Source organism: Aulonocara sp. 'chitande type north' Nkhata Bay, linkage group LG12, assembly GCF_057382095.1.
Source record: "Aulonocara sp. 'chitande type north' Nkhata Bay isolate Kocher_YH1m ecotype deep benthic linkage group LG12, A_spYH_male_GT1.1, whole genome shotgun sequence".
In the NCBI taxonomy this organism is placed as follows: Eukaryota; Metazoa; Chordata; class Actinopteri; order Cichliformes; family Cichlidae; genus Aulonocara; species Aulonocara sp. 'chitande type north' Nkhata Bay.
Window position 1 is genome coordinate 19,159,734 of NC_141355.1, and position 18,245 is coordinate 19,177,978.

The following is an 18,245-nucleotide window of genomic DNA, read 5'->3' on the forward strand; positions in this document are numbered from 1 at the left end:
CAAAAAAGATTAGTGAATTCCTGCTCATGATGTCACTGCAAATGTACCGATGTATAGGTACCCTGGATTGGATAGGTGTACAGGTAGTCATGGTGACAGAAAAACTTCCCCAGATAAACAGATTAGTTGATTATCTGTGCCCAGAAACATGAAAACAATACAACTAGATCAATACAAACCATATTTCACTGTCAGGAGTGTGAACACCTATCATCCAGGGAACACCACTGTTTTATCTCGTGTCTCAGTGGATCCACTCTTTTGGATGTATTCTGGGAAAATACCAATCTATAGTCTACTCATCTTTCCTTTGTGCCATCAGTCTCCACATTAGCAAATTGGTTGACTTAAGAGGGATATATAAAACACTAATTTAGGTGTATTGTTCTGTCATTATCTACATTAGATTTTGGCATCAGGTATGAGAGCGTGACTGGAAAATTTGTGATAAAATTACAATTACCCCTGTGCCACCCCCGCAAAACTCAGCTAATGTACAAACAGTCACAGGGGATGTTATGATTTAAGCTTGTTGATTCCTACACCCTACTGAATGTATCATTTAGAAGGGAAAATGGCTTACAGTCTGGATGCCAGCGGCTTTGGGAAATTCAGAAGTTTACTTTTGGATGAAGATGTATGATTTTTATCAGGTAGCAATGAAAAGGAGAAACATTTCCTGAGTAATATGTTTCTTTTTAAAAAAAAACAAGACTGTAGGTGGATTTTAGTCATAGATAAACTCAGCTAAATGAGCTTATAATTACGAAATTATAGGTGTATACCACTGCACCTGGTATTTTGACATTGGACAAGATGCTATCAATGCTGACAAATCCCTTCCAGTGGCTCATTTATTTGCACAATTACACAGATTGGTTATGCAAAGAGTAGGAGTATTTGTTATGTAAAGTTATACTGTATATGTATATATACGCATACTTTTAAGAAAGATTAAAAGAGGATATTGAAAGTTTGTGTGCAGCAGAACTGTGGATATGTGAAGGGGCAAAAAGGGGAGTCTTTTTTTGCCACTGTGGAGGTGGCAGCATTCTTGGTAGGGCTTATATGCCAGTGCTGACAAAGGTCTGGGGCATGTGTATGCATCAGGGGAAATGGGGGGTGGGGGGTGACACTGATCCCTCAGAAGGCTATATTTACCCAAGAGTGATAGGGGCAGGTGGATTCAGCTGGGATAGAGGGGTAGGGGTGGTAGAGATGGTTGGAAAGAACCGGACCTGGTTTCAGTTCAGTCAGAGACCGGGGGCAAACAGACAACCCAAATTGGGGGTTCTATTCAAAGCCAGCTGGTCTGGCTTTATTACATGCAGGACATCTATTTAAGGTCATTTGTGGCCTTTTGTTTTCTTTTTATCCATTATCACGTTTGTTTGTTTTTTTCTCTTTTTCAACTTTTTTTTTACCTGTTTGATTCAGTCGGGCCTCAGCTGGTGCTGGAGGGTGTAGCTTCCTGGAGAAGCAGAGAAAAGGCACGGGTGAGTTTATAAATTACACCTATTCCACTTTTTTTTCCACCCTCTAGTCTGAATCTCATTCTCTTAGTGGAAAACCTGTCTCTGTCAGAACTTCAAACACTTTGCACAGCAGGTCATGACATGTTTAACAGATTAAGCCATAATTTGGATATCTGAGCTGCACAATTTAAACCATTCTGAAATTTATTTTGCAGCCGCATTGCCTAATTGTTTCATTATAGCTTCGCAGGATTTAGTGAATGATGTCTTTGTCATGTAACCCAACACAGAAGTGCCTATACCAGTATGAACAAGGCTAGAATATCTACTTAACTGCTGTTTACATTTAGATTTCCCTGCTCCTGAAAAAGTAGAAAGACACCAAAAAAAAAAAAAAAAAAGAGAAAAAATCTCAAACAGTGTTGTAGGAGGAGCGAGGTCCCAGCTGGTGCCAATCACCTCTGTTGAGCACTTGGGGAATAGCTGATTGAGGCTCCTGGAAGTGCGTGTGTGTGTGTTTAGTTTTAGGAGTGTACATTTTTATGTCTCCAAGGCAAGAAAAATGGTTAAAGTCAGTAAAGTGGAACTTTATATTGTGCTGTTTCTCAGTTTCTAATTCTTCACAGTCAGTTTAGGTTACTTGTACCGTTATGGGTAATTGCTCAGAACATCTCATTGCACGATCTGGAATTATCAGTGAAAGAAAGAGCGTGGCCTTAAAGTGTTGTTTGCTTTAGAAATGACTCATTCCCTCAAGGTGGCTGCACTAGATGCAAATACATACTTCAGATGAAACGTGTGTTTCCCATTTTGGTGTCTAAGGAAGACATACTGGACAAACTTTTGATTGACAGAAAGGGGACTATTCGTCACCAGGGGATGTAAGAATATGTCATTTGTCCCAAACTGCGTAAAAGGCTTTTATTTTTTAAGTTTGTTTCCACATTAGATTTAAATTTGTTGATGCTTATAAATTTCATATCTTTAAATTTGAAGTTCAGGGTATTTTAGACTATTTATTAAAATCGTTACTAAGTCAACTGTTGACACAGACAGTGGATATAAAACTTTATTATACTCCTACTTGAAAATGAAAACAGTTTTATTTTTCATTTTTAATATACATCTAAACTTGAGAAGTACACATGCACACATGTCATATTATTCACCCAAAAAGCAGAACAGTAGAAACTTTGACCCAGTTTACAGGAACAGTGCAGTCCTTACTTTACTGCTTCTCTGCCCCTGAATTCCATGGCTTTGATGGTCAGCGGAGTTGAGGAAACGCACTGTTTTCTTTCTCCGTAGGGTGGTGAGCGCTCTTGTACAGTTGCCTCTCTGCCTTTGAAACTCACCTCATCCTGTCTTTCCACCTTCCAAGTCAGCTATTGGTTTCATTGTTGCTTCCAGTTTTTTGTTTTGTTTTGTTTGTTTTTTATGTTGTATGAATAGTAAGTAAATTATAATTATTAATACATTTTTAACTTAAATGGTAATGTCTCAAATGTGAATGTCAAAGTTTGGTCAGTGATAATACGAGCACAAATTTTCCCTAAAAATGTAGCTTTTAGTTTCAGTGTTTCACTTTGTCTGGTGTTAAGTGGAAGGTAATTCAATGCAGATATGCATTTTGTGGTTTCCACTGTGTCACAGTGTCTTTGTATAAATTAGAGGGAACGTTAAGATACACTGTAGAAGTAATTTGCTGATTTGTTGTTACTGTGTAGCTGCTGCTGACAGAAAGCATTGGTAGTATTTAGTTTCCATGGTTATTTTGTGGCACCACTGATCCAGATGCTCCCGAGTTACTGAAACTATGTTACTGTAGAAAGTGCATTTCATTTTTAAAACAAATTAGAACTGAACCAAGACCAATTACACATATGGGAGTGATTTCAATTGTGATGCATGAAGTACCTTGGTTCTGTAATGGCTTACAGTAACAGCGTAGTAATTCTGCTCTTATTTTTTTCCTTTTCATTCCCCTTTTTATTATCTTTATTATTTAATTTTGGAAGACTTCCAGCAGCGGTCCATCCTTCTGTTTAAAAACTCTGTTTCCTTCTAACCCCCTGAGCACTGTCAAGGCCAGAAAACAGTATGACGCTCCGCCGCCATGATACAATGCTTGTGTGCCGGGGCCGCCTAAATCTACAAAACACGAGCGCTGGCGCTAGGCAGCTCTTTTGATCTGCAGCTAATCTCAGTTGCCTGCCTCTCCTCTGATCATGTCTGAATAAGAATGAGTTGGGGGTGATCCTGGAGGCACAAAGAGCTTTAGACATCACCGCTTGTCTGCCAAGCTCTACTGTGTAACACAGGTCTGCGCCGATGGTCGGCCTCGCTCTCATACATCTGAGCTGGGAAATCCTCGTTTAGATACGCAACGTATTCCATTCTAGTTGCTTTTCTTCGCAGTGAGACACTATCAGCTGCTTGGTGAGAGTGTGGGAGAAGTTGCAGAGCCATGCTGAATGATTGTTAATTGTCAAGAGAATTGGCTGAGGTCAACAGCTGCAGGAGGGACTTTTGCTGTGTAATAGTTATTATGGGAAATCAAAACAAAGCTAACTGCAGACTTTTGTGCTATAGTTGGATGCATTGCAGCTGGTTTTTGTTATTCAGGAAGTGTAAGTGCAACTTTTTACAAACGATCATCTTTATATTACTCTTTATATTGTAATATTCTGTTAAAAATAATGTAACTTTACTTATTCTTCAGTATTAAAAACTGCTTTTATTGCTCAGCATGTAACTATATTGCTTCTGCTGCCTCTAATTAAACCACCAATGCCAGTGACCCGTATTAATGCTTTCTGATTTGCCTCCTTTGTCAGCAGAACAAGTTTTGCCAGTTCCTTTCTAAAATGCGCTTAAGTTTAGGGAGCGATCATGGATGTGGTTTAAAGAAACCATAGTTGATGGTTAAATAAGAAAGAAACAGCTGTCTCCCATCACATGTTACGCTCAATATTATTTACAAATACATAACAAAGCCAAACTTCAGCTGTAATTTAAGTCTGCATTTCTTCTTTGACATGTTGATCATGGCACTTTGCTCAGACGTGGGCTCTGTTCCACTGCCGCACATTTAACACTAATAATGTTGTTTCAGAAACAGCTTTTGCACCACTTCAGGAAACACCAGTGGGCACCCCTTGAACTGAGACATAAAAAAAAAGTATCACTGGCATCTCTCTTTTATAGGCACAATTAGAGAAAGGGCAGCAAGAACAATGGAATAACTGTGCCTTTGTTGGAGCAGTTCATAGGGAATTACTTTCCAACCATTCAAAATGAGGAAAAATCATTAGCAGAAAGTGAGTTTCTTTTCCCTCCCTCTCGCAAAGCAATCTGCTGGAGACAAAGAGAACTTTGAGCCCTTGATATACAGACAGTAAGCGTGGCAGTTAAGCACAAAGAAGACACGGGGAGAGGAGGAGGTGGGAGAGAAAAAACCACCAGGGATTAGAATAATGAAGGAAGTAAATTAAAAACAATTAAAATATTTGTGGGATAGCGGTTAGAGATATTTAATATTTGTTTTGTTTTTTTTAATACTTGGCTAAAATGCCTAAACAGACGACCGTGTTGAAGTAGTTTAGGGTAAAAAGTTGGTTAAACTTTGGGGCACAGAGAACACCTCCAGTGAACCCCTGTGCTAAACTTCTCCATTCCCCTAAGAAGGGTGCAGACCTCCCCTGCAGGCAGCACACTTAATTGCAGTGCCTGTACACTGTGTTGTTCATATATAGCAGATGGCACACACTGATGGCACCTGTCACATTAATGATATATGTGACATTAAAGCATTTTGATTGTAAATAAAATAAGCAGGCAGTCAATTTGCAGGTATCAAGGCTGAATAATCCCCTCTGTAGTCGACGTGAGCTATTTTTATTTTCTTCCCAATGTGATCATCTTATTGAAATTGTTTATTATCATCCATTCGACAGGTGGCACGGTTAGTTCTTCGAATTAAATATGTGGAAGACGTGCTTGCTTTGTGGTCTGTGTCTCTGCGTGTCGAAAAGCCCACGTAGATGCAATATAACAAAGCGAAGAAGCAACAGGTCTGATTAACAGCGCGCCCAGCATCGCTGTGTCTCAGTGTGCCAGTGCAGTCACAGACAGGACCATGGAGCTTTTCCTGTGATGTAACCAGAGAATCAAGAAGAACAAAGGGAGAATTTGTTGTTCAGCTTGTGCCTCATCCATAATGCAGGAAAGGTGTACAGACAGAATAGTGTTGGTTAAACGCAACACATGCAAATCACCCGAGCTGTCCCTGACTGACACTGCTTGTTAAGGGCTTGTTATATAGCCATTGCAGTTTTGGATGATAGATATTATTAAAGATGTAGCCACATGGTAGAAAAAAAAATGTGTTATTAAAATTAAAACCGTATACAGTTTCACTGAAATATATCAGGTCACTTCTCTTGTTATTTATTACATTTCAAGATATAACAAGTAAAACTACAGGATGTAGAAATATTTGACACAACAGTTTTTAAAAATCTGTTTTCTTGTAAAGTGATACAATAGTGACCTAAAGTCATGATGTAGATGAAATGAATATATGATATGTGTATCTTGATCAAGTCTTTTTACATTTGCATACAACTGATTCTTGCAGAGGCAAAATACCTCGAGGCATGAGTGCCAAGTTAAGGCAGAACTGCGTCGCTGCTTTCTTTCAGAAATAAAATGAACAAGCAGATATTGCCTAATAGCTGAATTGCATGTTCACATATAAAAAAAAAAAAACCATTCGTAAGTGCAAATAAATACTTCCTCATGGTTATATGACTCTCTTTGTTTTATATATATTATAACAAGGAGAAATATGATTTCAGTTAATTAAACCTGATTTTCTAACCTTTGCTCCCTTAATTATAAAGTACTGTAGTACAATTCCTTCGACTATAATTACTGATGATATTGCCCTGTGAGTTTCATTATAATACTTATTAATAAGGAGCTTCAAATTATTTATAATACCACGCTTTAGATGACTTACCCAAAGACCAAACACAGATCAGCGGGGGAATGTCTCTCATTTTCTAAAGCAGGTGTGTTTTTCCTGAGAACAGAGCCCAGATGTTGAGGCTGAGTGAGAACTGTATGGCTTAGATACTAGGAGTTCAAATGAACAAAGAATGAATGACGTTATAGTTTAATAATTGTATAAAATAACGGACCATGTTATGGATTCCTCGATATTTGTGCTCTTGAATGTATACTGTCACATTACATACACATAACACGTGCAAATGATTCACAATTATGAATAACGTTTTAATTATTATACAGTTTTTTGGGGTTTTTTTTCCAAATTTCTTTAATCAATCTAGGTTTGCCCTAACCCTAACTATAATGATACATAATATGTGATGCATTTCAATAAGGCTGAATAAGAATAATAAAAAAATTTTTTTTTTAAATAAATATGCATTGAATTTTTAGCATTATATACCAAGTCAAAAAATGTTGCTGTGATTGCCCTTGAAACACCCATAAGACATCTCCACCTGCAAAAGGGAGATCTGTGGATTCCCAGCTGAGCATGTGAGTTAAATTGGCCTGCAGGTCTTTCTGTGCTTTCTGTGAAGCCTTTGGTCGTCACATCATGTAGCATCAATCTATTGTCAAAAAAACAAACGTGTCTAAAATTCATTAGGGAACGAGTGCAGGAAGAGAAAGCGGTAAATACCAAATAAAGCTGCAAGCATCTTCAGACATATCCGACATACAACAAATACTCTGCGTGTTTCGTAGTGCTTCTGTAATCGCTGGCTAATTCTCAGGAGCAGTGAGGCAGAGCGCTTGACAACATCATCTACTGTGACAGGCAGATTGTGTTTTCACGTGAGCATGATCGACAACAGATTGCACTGAGCCCGGGCTGTTCTTGTTTGCCCTGGAAATGTGTTTGTGTTTATCTTTTGCTTGAGAGAGGCATTTCTTTCTTTCTCCCTCTGCTACCAAAAACAAACGGGCGTGCGCGCACACATACATTTTTAGGCAAGCTGTTCTGCACGTGTGCGTTCGGTGCGTGCGTGTGACACATGCTGTGAAGTGGCTGCCAGGAGAGGCTTAAGAAACAATCCAACCAAGATCAATATCAGCAAACCGCACTTATATGTTTGACTTAAGATCCAGTCGCAGTTTCCCCTGTTTCACTTTTTATGCACAGCCGAAGCCAAACCTCACGAAACTGAATTTACCCGAAAGCCTAAAGTGTGTGTTTATGCACACTGTGACATATTTTGAAATTACATAATTGTTTGGCAAACTCTTAAACTGATTTTTTTTCCTCCACCAGGCTTTGATGAGACTGTCAACCCACACTCCAACACACTCTCAAACACACTCCTCAGAACACAAGTTCAGGATTCATGTAGGAGGGAGGGACAATGGCTAATGAGTAGGTCTGGGAAAGTTTCAGATGGCAAGAAACTAATAATTTCGCTCATTTTGATTAATGAGAAAATAGTTTGTCTTAAGATAACACAAATGCCAAAACATATAATATTTAACTTACGACGCGCTCTGCTTATTTGCACACAGTCATTGTGTAACTAACTCTAAATTTATCAGTTTTAATAGCACAATGTGGCACACCTTCAGCTCTGCAATGTGGATTAATATCAGCCTGGTTATAATGCTGTATATAATACATATAGATATAGATATTTAGCCTTAGCCCTGTGCTCAGTAGTCTCAAGAGCAAAATATACAGCAGGTCTTCCCTATTTTGCATTAAATGTATGAGAACTGAGGGAGGCTGTTAGTATGGTTTCACCATAGGTTTATCCCCGTAGACAAGTCAGTCATTTATGAATAAGCATGAGCCAGTGTTTGCCTCATTTAATGATTTTTCACCATTCAAATGTATTCCACATCCCCCCATTTTTTTCCTCTGTTTCACATGGCTATCATACACACACACACACACGTTACACAGATGTTAACATAGATCTTTACACACTATGTGCAAGTGCCTACTCTTACACAGAAGCAGTAAGCACTTCACTGGCAGGTTCACTCTTCTTCTCACCGTGCCTGCCTACTTTGCTTCTCCTCTCAGGTGCTAACCAAATGACGACCTCAAGCACTGGGAACACTGAAAGGACCTCTTCAGTGAGCTTCTCGCAAACAGCATAGAAAGCTACAAGAGGGAGGGCACGAACAGAAGAAGAAGAAGAAGTAGAAGGAACACTGCATGTGGTATGTACAACCACATAAGCACCCACAGCTATCCATATATTTTGGAGACTTACTGCAACTGTCAGGTGCGAGCACCAGAAGAAGTCTGAAAGGAGGAAATCATGTCTGTTGAAACTGTGACTCTGTGAACTCGCCGTTTCATACATGCTGACATGTAACGCCGTTGATATCTGCCGTGTCGCGTTTATGAACTTGCTGTGTCCAACAGCGCCTTATTGATTAGTATGGCGGTCTAGGGACCAGAGGAAATGCTATTAAAGATTAAAGGGTCAGGTGATGTGAAGGTGGCATTCAGAGTCATCAGACACCAGCGGCTTCAGTTACAGGCTGTAATGTTCACCCGTCAAGCAGATTAGCCAGCTTGATTTATTTATTACTTGATGTCTTACCATTTCCTACCCTCACTGACTGAATAACTGATTGACTGGGTGGCTGACTGCTTGCATAGCTTATGCGTCGTAGGTGAACTTCAAAAGGGAAGATTATGGAGTCACTCGGCGTCTATTTACACAACACGCAGTCTGTATTGCTTTTACAGTGCAAAGCTAATAAAGAGAAAGGGGTTTGCTGTTTAACTGTATATAGACCACAAGTGTTCTTTGGGGGGTTTTTTTTGGTTTGTTAAAATATCAGGATGGAAGAAACTTTTGGAAGCCTGTGATAATGTTTTCCCTTTTTCAATGTTAAATTGATATAAAGTCAACAATGGGGCCTAACGGTGTATTGTAGCGTAACAAGCTCCATTCAGGGCAGCCATTAAAAATCCTAAAACCGTGATACGGCACCCATATAATGTGAGTATAATAGAACTCTGGTATTATGAGGCCTATCTGGTATACATCTCTGTACAGAGAGCCAGTGCACTGCCTGTCTGTGTCTTATCTGAAGTGGCAAACTTGCTGTTCTAATTGTTATCTTCACACTAATAGAGTGGATGTTTTGAAATCATTTGGTTGGACGGATAAAGGCTTGGCAATTCCCCAATGCTTACTGTCTCTGTCAGGGCTTATCTGTAGGAGATAGCTGGGTCCCTAAGAATGATTGGCGGGGTGCAGCATGTGCAAAAGTGTTGCAGCGTCTGAGAAAGGAGGCAGAGCAGACATCCAAGGAATTGTTGAGAATTAGAAAATGGCATTATTCGGGAGTTGCTAAAGTTGCTCCTACTTTTCCAGCGAAATCGCATTGAGGGAAGAATCATGTCATTTAATGTGATAATTAATCTTAAACTCTTATTGTTAAAATAATGAGTGATGTTGGATCATCTGTGAGTGTGTGTTTGTAGAAAATGGTGTCTTTTTTGAAGTATTTCTAAAAAAAAAACAAAAAACTAAAGGTGCTGAAACACGCTGAAGTGTTTTGCTTCTTGCTACGACAGACTTAAGTTTTGGTGTACTTGGCATCTGATGTGACTCGCATGAAACAATTGGCTGGAAACTTAACCTGCCTGAGCGAAACACATCGCATGCTGTCGCCTGCAGACCTCGGGGTGCTCTCCGTGACATCATTAGTTAAAGAACACATGCCCCATCTTCATCCTCCTCCTCCTCCTCCTCTAGCGGTCCTCTCTCAGCACTAATTGTGTCCACTCCGTCGGGCCTGGCGCGATAATAAAGCGTTAAGAGCCTTGCCTCGTTTATTAAAGTGGAGTTGGGAAATGTGAGACCGCCCCCTTTCAGGAGTTTTTTTTTTAAAAAAAGAAAAGGGGTAGAGAGGAAAAAATCGATTATTTCTTCACGCAGGAGAGCAGAAGGTTTAGGGAAAGACTTGGTCGGGATTGTGGGGAGGAACAGAAACAGCTTCGCAACATCACTATTAAGCTTCAGACGTCCAGTACTAATACCGGCACCACCTCCAACACAGCCGCTCCACCGAGTCCCTCGCCGCTCACCGGTACTACGCACTAGCAGACCAGACGGTGCGTCCTCAGCGCCTCCTGAGCGAGCTCTGTCGGATCAGAGAGAGAGAGAGAGAGAGAGGAGAGAGAGAGAGAGAGGGGGGTAGTTTTCTCTGACATTATAGGGACTCATACCACGTATTGTAGGTTACTTTTTTTTTCCTCTCGGCGCCGTCCTCCTGCTTAGTTGCGCTCCTGGATTTTAAGTGCGTCTCGGCGAACTCCGTCCCCCATCAAGCAGCGGCTCCAACCTTCCTGTCAAACGGCCGGACCAAACACCCGGCGGACCGCTTGTTGTAGCCTTCTCTCGCTTCACTCGGGACAAGATTTCAGATAAAGTAAGTACCGCACTTGCACCACTTGGCACTCACTGGCAAACACCTCACTCCATCGTATGGTTCTTAAAAAAATTATTATTTATTTTATTTGAAATGTTCCGTAAGGGGAAACTTGAGGGTCTAGTTTGATGCGCGTTGTCTCCCCTGACAAAGTACAGCAACTGCGTGTATTGATTTGTTGTGACCCCCTTTCGACTCGTGCCGGTAACAGCAATGTAATATAGTTACCGAGCGACATCAAATCACTGGTTATGGTGTATTAGGAGATCCGTGTGGTGATTTTAGGTGTCACTGCTGTGTCGACCTTGTGCAGCTTTCTCGCGTCCACATGCAGGCGCACAGTCCAGAAGCCAATGAACAGGCTGGTCACATTAACACTATACTTTATGCCCTCTTTTTGCGCCTTTGGGCAGGGTGGCATATGAAAAGTTACATTTGGGTTGTAAAATGTAGCGTTCAGTCTACCTCAAACAAAATTACAAAGGCAAAAGGAGATGCACAAGTTTTTACATCTCAGATTTCCATCAAAGCAACAGATTAGGGAAACAGTGATCCTAGTTTGTGGATATTCTTTGCGCACGAAATAAACGTTCTAAACTGAGGTGAACTGATGGCAATTATGCCGTGCTAAACTTTAAACCGGTATATTATGTAGGAAGCTTTGATAATTATTAAATAAATAGCTAATCATATCATCGCTGCAATACAGGGGAAAACATTCTTTTACACTTATTTGGATGTAAATTTATGTAGATGAGCGACACGGCGGACTGTGCTGTAAATCAGTGTTTTACAGGAGGTTTGGCTGTTCAGGCTCAACTATAATTTCTTCTCTGTGCCTTTGTGACTGAGACTGACTTATTACAAGAGAGCAAGTATGATTAAATTCATATTGCGAGTTTGGTTAAGCCTCACGTTGCTCAACTAAACCTGTTGCGATGAGAGGAAAAATCACGAGGCTACAATTAACTTGTGGCAACTTTTCTCAGGTTTCAGCTTTGGAGCTAAAAATGGATTCTTTGTTTTACACTTAAAGTGTACGGACACGAGGCCCACCATGTAATGTGCAGAGAAACTCGGGCTTGCAGTGACATTTAAAATTACTATTATACATTTCATTTTCATTTAGATAGATTTTGGGATTGAGTTGGCTGTGGACAAAAAAACGTATGCCAAATGTGGGGATAAACGTTTATCTCTTTACTTATATTGAGCTGAATTAGTTCTTAAGCTGAAACACAGTTTTGTCTGTGAAATAAATTATATAAAAAAGTAAGAAATGAACAGGGCTTTAATGTAGTGATAACTGCTTGAAATTTAATATAATTAATGTAACTTTTAGAGAATATTTTGAGATTCATTAAACTATTAAATTAATTTTAAAATAACAGCTATGTAAATGAGGTATTTTAAGGCACTTACAGAATGGTAAAAGTGTTTCTGTGTGTAGCTGTATACCAGCTTATTTAATGTGTGCGTTTAAAACACACTGCGTACCGCTTGACTGCATTTCTCAGTTCACTTTCAGGAAAAAAAGAGAGATGCTCCGTGTTTTAAGACGTATGTAATTTTTAAGATTTTTAAGAACTTCTGAAGGGAACGTGGTGTCCAGTTGTCCAGTAACCCTTTATTAAACTTTTATGTGAACTTTTTAGTCTTAAAAAAGTCAGAGTGCATTTATTTATATTTTTTTTAGAAAACAACATCATAAGTGTGGCTTTCCTTTTCTGACTATCGTCAATGAAGTTGTTCTGTGTGGCCTGTCTGGCCTGTTGCTCTCTTGGGATTTAGCGATAGGTTAATCCGCTCAGAGGAAGGTGAGCACTTGCATGTGGACCCACGATTACACACTGAGAAGTCTGTCAGCCAAGCTCTGTAATCTAAGAGACCCTCTACACACACACACGGACACACACGGACACACACACACACACACACACACACACACACACACGGACACTTGTATGCAGTCGTGCGCAAACACACACAGGTGCACAAAAGCATGTTCTGTCTCCTTTCTCTCTCTCGCTCTCTCTCTCCCTCCTTACACACACACTTTTACACACATGCATCAACACCCACACTATTTGGCCTGCGCTGCTTTTGTTTCTCTTATTCTCTTAAGACCTCTCCATCTTGACAAATCATTTGGGATTTTAGGCGCTGATTCACAAAACCAACAGCGACAACACACTCTTACCCTTCTCACAGAGAGGGATTAGAAGGTCACGTGTCTCTGTGATTGGCCAGGGCATTGAGCCGATTGTCAGGGCACTTTGCTGTACGCCAGGGGCTCAGTAAAGCTTTAGTTAAGTGAAGGAAGGGAACACATTGTATGCCACGGTCAGGGTAATTCCATGTGTTTTCAAGGCACTGCAACAAAATCAGCATAATTAGCAAATATTTGTCATTTGAAATGCCTAATATATTGCTTATAAATGTGTAATTTAACACCCATAAATTAGTTTTACTGGTGGTAACTTCTATTCCTGCTACCAAGTTTCCATCTTCAGGGGGGAAAAAGGTGTAAACTATACCACTGTGGTCCCTGATCTCTGCTCACATAGACATTTAATACTGTACAAGAGGCACATTTCAAAGATCCCCACCTTATGGAAAACCAGATCTATGAAAACATTTTTCCTTAATGGAGACAACCAATGTATTTATGTTTAAGCAAACAGTTTAAAAGCCCCTTTAGCTGTGCTTTAAAGTTTTTGTTTTTTTTCACTAATGGCTTCAAATATTTTGGAAGAAGTTTGCAGAGTTTACTCAGTTAAACATCAGTAAAACATTCATTTGCAGATTGCCGGTTGGCAAGATCGTGAGGTAGATATTGAAGAACTCTTAAGTGGACTTCATGCCCTTTGGCTCAAATGAGAGGCTGATATAAGACTCAGATGTAGACATTTGTATTTGCCTCACATGCAATGCTTCATAACGTAAGAAAGCGTCTTAAAATGCTGCGAGACGACCTTGTGTATCCCGCATGTGAAAACGTTTAATTGGTTTAGCAGCATATGTAACGCAATAAAGTGCAGGCTGTGTGTGTAGTAAAATTTGCCTCGCATAAATAACAGAAATATTAAGGCATTTGTTGAGAAAACAATTCTTCTTGCCAATTTCTAAGCAGATGAAAATGCTTATGTTTTATAATAACTTAAAGGCTTCTTGCATTCCTGTTTATTGCACATGGCAGGTGTTCTCTAGTTGCTGCATGGGAGGAATAGTCTCCTTTTTTTCTCTTTTTTTCTTTCTTTTTTTTCTCTTTTCATACGTTTTATAGTAGCAGTGAAATACGCAGGGCTCAACCTCACCATGTGTTTATTTACTCGTCTTCAGCAGATCTCGCTTTCATTGTCCTAACTGTTGTGCGTGTTAGAAATGTTTATCCAAATGCATCTTTGCCTTAGGAGCACTGTCTGTGTATCTTCTCATAAGAGCTGCAATTACTCATAAAACTTACCACACGCACACGCACACACACACACACACACACACACACACACACAAAAATCAAAAAGTAAATAATGCAGTCCTTGAATGGTTTTTTGGTGGATTGAATGCATATATTTGAATATGTCCTGGTTTTTGCATAATGATGCAAAGTATTCTTCTGTCTCTATCTAGTAATTAGCAGTGACGTTCAGCAACTTTCTCTGTATGCTGTAAGTGGATGGGGGTGTGTGGGGTTTGTTCACTGGGGTGTTAAAGATCACAGAGGAATATATCAGCCTTTGATGTTTAATTGTATTGTAAAACACACTTTAGAATATTTCTGCATAAAGTAGACTTCTGGCTGTGCTGTGCTTTGTGCTTGCTGTTTCTTTTGTGTGTTTGTCTGTCAGTGTGTGCTGTGTGTCTGGGAGTTGTGTGTGTGTGTGTGTGCGTTTTCAACTTTGCGTCTTGTCTCTGTGTATTCGTGCGCTGGAATCTTTGTGCTTTTGTGTGCGTACGTGGTTTTTGTTTTTTTCCCTTCGTCTGAGTTTTGTGAGGTTGTTGCTGGTGTATATTCAAATGAAAATGCTTGTTTTTCTTTTTCTCCTTTATTCTCACACTGAAGAGGGTAGGATTTGATGTCTGCGATGATGGAGCAGTCTGGAAAACAGTGTCAGTGTGAGGGCTGAAAAGGCAAACTGAGAAGACAGATGCACATGAAAACAGAGAGAGATACGCGCGCAGAGAGAACGCAGATGGAAATTTATTTGAGCAGAGGTTAGTTAAGAGCACGCCGACAAAGTGTTCGGCCTCCGCTCAGGTAACCCTCCGTTAAGATGTCGATGCGTTCGTGATGTCATGTTTAACACAGTGATCTAGATGAACAGGATGTCCTGCCCTTCTTCATCCTGTTTCCTGTTTCCTGCCTGGCCTGTTGGCCATTATTACGGCAGCAGCCTGCTGGGTGGTCTGTGCTCGGCAGTGCTGACCGCACAATCATATCATCAGCTGCAGCCCACCTAAAGAGACACCCAAAACACCTCACCATACTTGAGGCCTGCTGTCTGAAATATTTGGACAGGGAGAGAGAAAGAGAGAGAGGCCCGGGAGGCGAGAAGGCTGGAGGAGTGCAGGAGCAGAGGAGTCTGAATGATAAGACAAAGAGAAACATTTAGAGTAGAGCAGAGTTTGGGTTTCTTTGTCCAAACATGAGATCATTCCAATTAGGTTGAAAGCCTCCAACATCAAGACTTAAATGTTCAAATGAGAGTTAAATAAGAGTTTTCAGGCTTATAAACTGGCACATTAACTTCCCAAGACTTACCCAACTTTCAATCCTGAGAGAATTTTTCTTCTTCTTTTCCTGCACAGTGCAGACAGTTTTAGGGGTAACGCAAACATGACATCTGTAATGCTGACTTGAACCGTTACGTGGCGAAACCAGAATTTATCTGACAGATTTTTTAGAAGCCAGTTTGTCAGAGAAGTGTTTCCTGTCTGTTTATGGAAATGTAGCAGCCAAAGGCATTTTCTTTGATTAAACTCTGCTCCTGACCCGTAAATAGTTAGGAGCAACTTCTTACGCCCTAATATTATTTCAGAGAGAGATGCCCCCACCCGCCTTCACCATATTCCTTTGGTGTGGGACGCATTTGGAATCCACCCAATGCCAAGAAAAAAAAAAGAAAAAAGGAAAAAAAAAAGAAGGTGTAGGGATGGGGAGAGTGAGGAAAAAAAATGTAGAAATGTTTTCCAGTCGCTGTAATTTATCTTTGTCACAACTGCAACATAGCCGAGTCATTGTGCAACAGAGTCCTGTGAGACGCACAGAGGTAGCTCTGTGCCTTGGCCTCACACAAGCTCGCATCCATCTGAAACCCCCTGCTCGCTCGGCTGCCACAATCTGCGCCGCTGCCGCCACCGCTCCCCATCCGCGCTGCCGCTGAGCGTCACGTCACGATCGGATATTTATAACAGATCTTGTGTTCACACCGAATTCAGAGGAATTAGGACTTGAATTCTACCCCGTCAGGCTTTTTATGTGAAGTTGCTGTTTTTTTTTTCCAATACAACAACGCAACAGTAAATATCCAATAATAGATGGCACGACTGATACGTCTGTCTCTCTTTTTGTGCTCCAAGGAAGAATATCGCAGACTTTTTTCAAATTTTGTGCTTGTTTTTCACCACAGCTTTAGAAATCTGGACAACCTGTGTAAAATAAGGAGATCCTCTGTGTCGTTGAAAATGCTGTTAACACTTTCTAAGTTGGGGAATAAATAAAAAAAATAAGAATCCATGCTCTCAGTGCTCTCCCTTTTCTGCAGAGCACACTGCTTAACCAGCCGGTGTCCTGCCAAAGCCCACACCAGTGTTTCTTTCCACTGTCATCTGTGCCATTCCCACACCAAAGGCCAGCCTATGAAATAATGTGCAACACGGGACTGTTTCGAAAACGTAGTTTACTCAGCTGACCAAAGAATTAAGGAGAAAGCGGGACAAAGAAATGCAGAAAAAGCTGAACAATAATAAAAGTGTTTAAACTTTTTCAGCTAATGTGCATCTGAAGTCAAACTTAATAAGACACTATAGCACACAGTAGGAAAGGCCCTGGAGGCGGTGAAGAGTGAAACAGCGTAGACCTCACGCACTCTTTTCTCTCTCTCTCTTTCTCTGTCTTCTTCTTTTTTCAGCCCGGTTCCTTCTGCACTGTGATGTATGGCTTTTTCCTACAGTGGCTCTTCCAAAGTGCAGCTCGTGATGTCATTAATTTTATTCATACTTTATGGATGCTCTGTCTGGAAAAAATGAGAGAAAACGAAGAGGGCCGATGTGAGAAGAGAGGGAAGAAGATAGAGGGAAAGAGAGAGAGAGGCCTGGAGAGGCAAAGTGAGAGAGAGAGAGAGAGAGAAAGAGAGAGAGATGTGAAGAAGATGGCATTGCGGAAGGAGATTTTCAGTGCAGTTGCATGTATAATGAATGAGGGGGCACTTTGTTTGAAACTCCAGCCCGGCGCTTCACTTCAAGGTTTGCTGGGCAGAGTGAGGCCTTGTGCTCTCACACCAGCCACTCTCTTTATCTTGCCAATAGATGCTTTCACCTGCCACTGTGGTTCGACCCAGTGGAAAAACAAATAACCTTGGTGTGTGTGTGTGTGTGTGTATATAAGAACAACACAGAGAGAGAGCAAGAGAGCAGTGACAATGGAACAAGGGGTTGGGTGGAAAGGGTGAGGAGCGGGCGAGAGAGGAAAGAGGTGAGTTTGTATAACTGCAATGACAGCCAGACGATACTGAGGAGAATACTGGCACTTTGCCCGCACTTCCTAAATAGTGCTCTCTACAGAAATAGCTCAGCCTTGATATTGACTTTTGTCTGTTGTGTATGTGCGGATGTGCACATCTGTGTATGCTCAATAGCAGGACATATAGTTTCATTGTCAGGTGAAGACCTTTTTCACTTCTTATCTGTTGTTGTTTGTTGGCGGTGTGCGTGGATACTTTTCTGTTTCTCATATTCGCGCGCGCGTGTGCGTTAACGTGTGCGAGTGAGGGATCTTTATTTGCTTTTATTGTCATGGGCCAAAATGGCCTCTGTTTTATTTTTGGCCCATCTCCGGACTCGTGGTTTTAAAAATAGCTGAGGAAGTGCGGGGGATACCTGCCGTGGCTCCAGCCTCCCCACAGCAGAGTCCCAGTTCCTCCACGTCACATCCATCCACCGCCGGCCCACTCCAGGCTATGACAGAGCAGCCCCTCTGGGGCCCGTGCAAACAGGATTGGACTCAGAATGAGGGTGTGAGAAAATCAGCCTCTGGAGTAAAGCGCAGAAAGGGCTCGCAGTTTAGTGCGAGAAGTCTTAGCTGAC

General features: G+C 40.9%; 1 protein-coding gene across 16 annotated transcripts in view; it reads left to right on the plus strand.

Annotated features, from left to right (window-relative positions):
• Nucleotides 1-1,237: 1,237 nt before the first annotated feature.
• The window catches only part of mef2cb (myocyte enhancer factor 2cb), a 68,910-nt gene continuing 51,902 nt past the window's right edge, over nt 1,238-18,245 (plus strand). For 3 of the 16 annotated variants that reach the window (XM_086314050.1, XM_086314052.1, XM_086314064.1), the window contains exon 1: nt 10,327-10,940. The gene's annotated coding sequence lies outside the window, so the exon portion shown is untranslated. Of the gene's footprint in view, nt 1,346-1,437; nt 1,497-8,568; nt 8,709-10,320; nt 10,941-18,245 lie in introns of those variants that run through there. The other 13 variants (XM_086314057.1, XM_086314058.1, XM_086314047.1 and 10 more) reach the window with 9 other exon arrangements.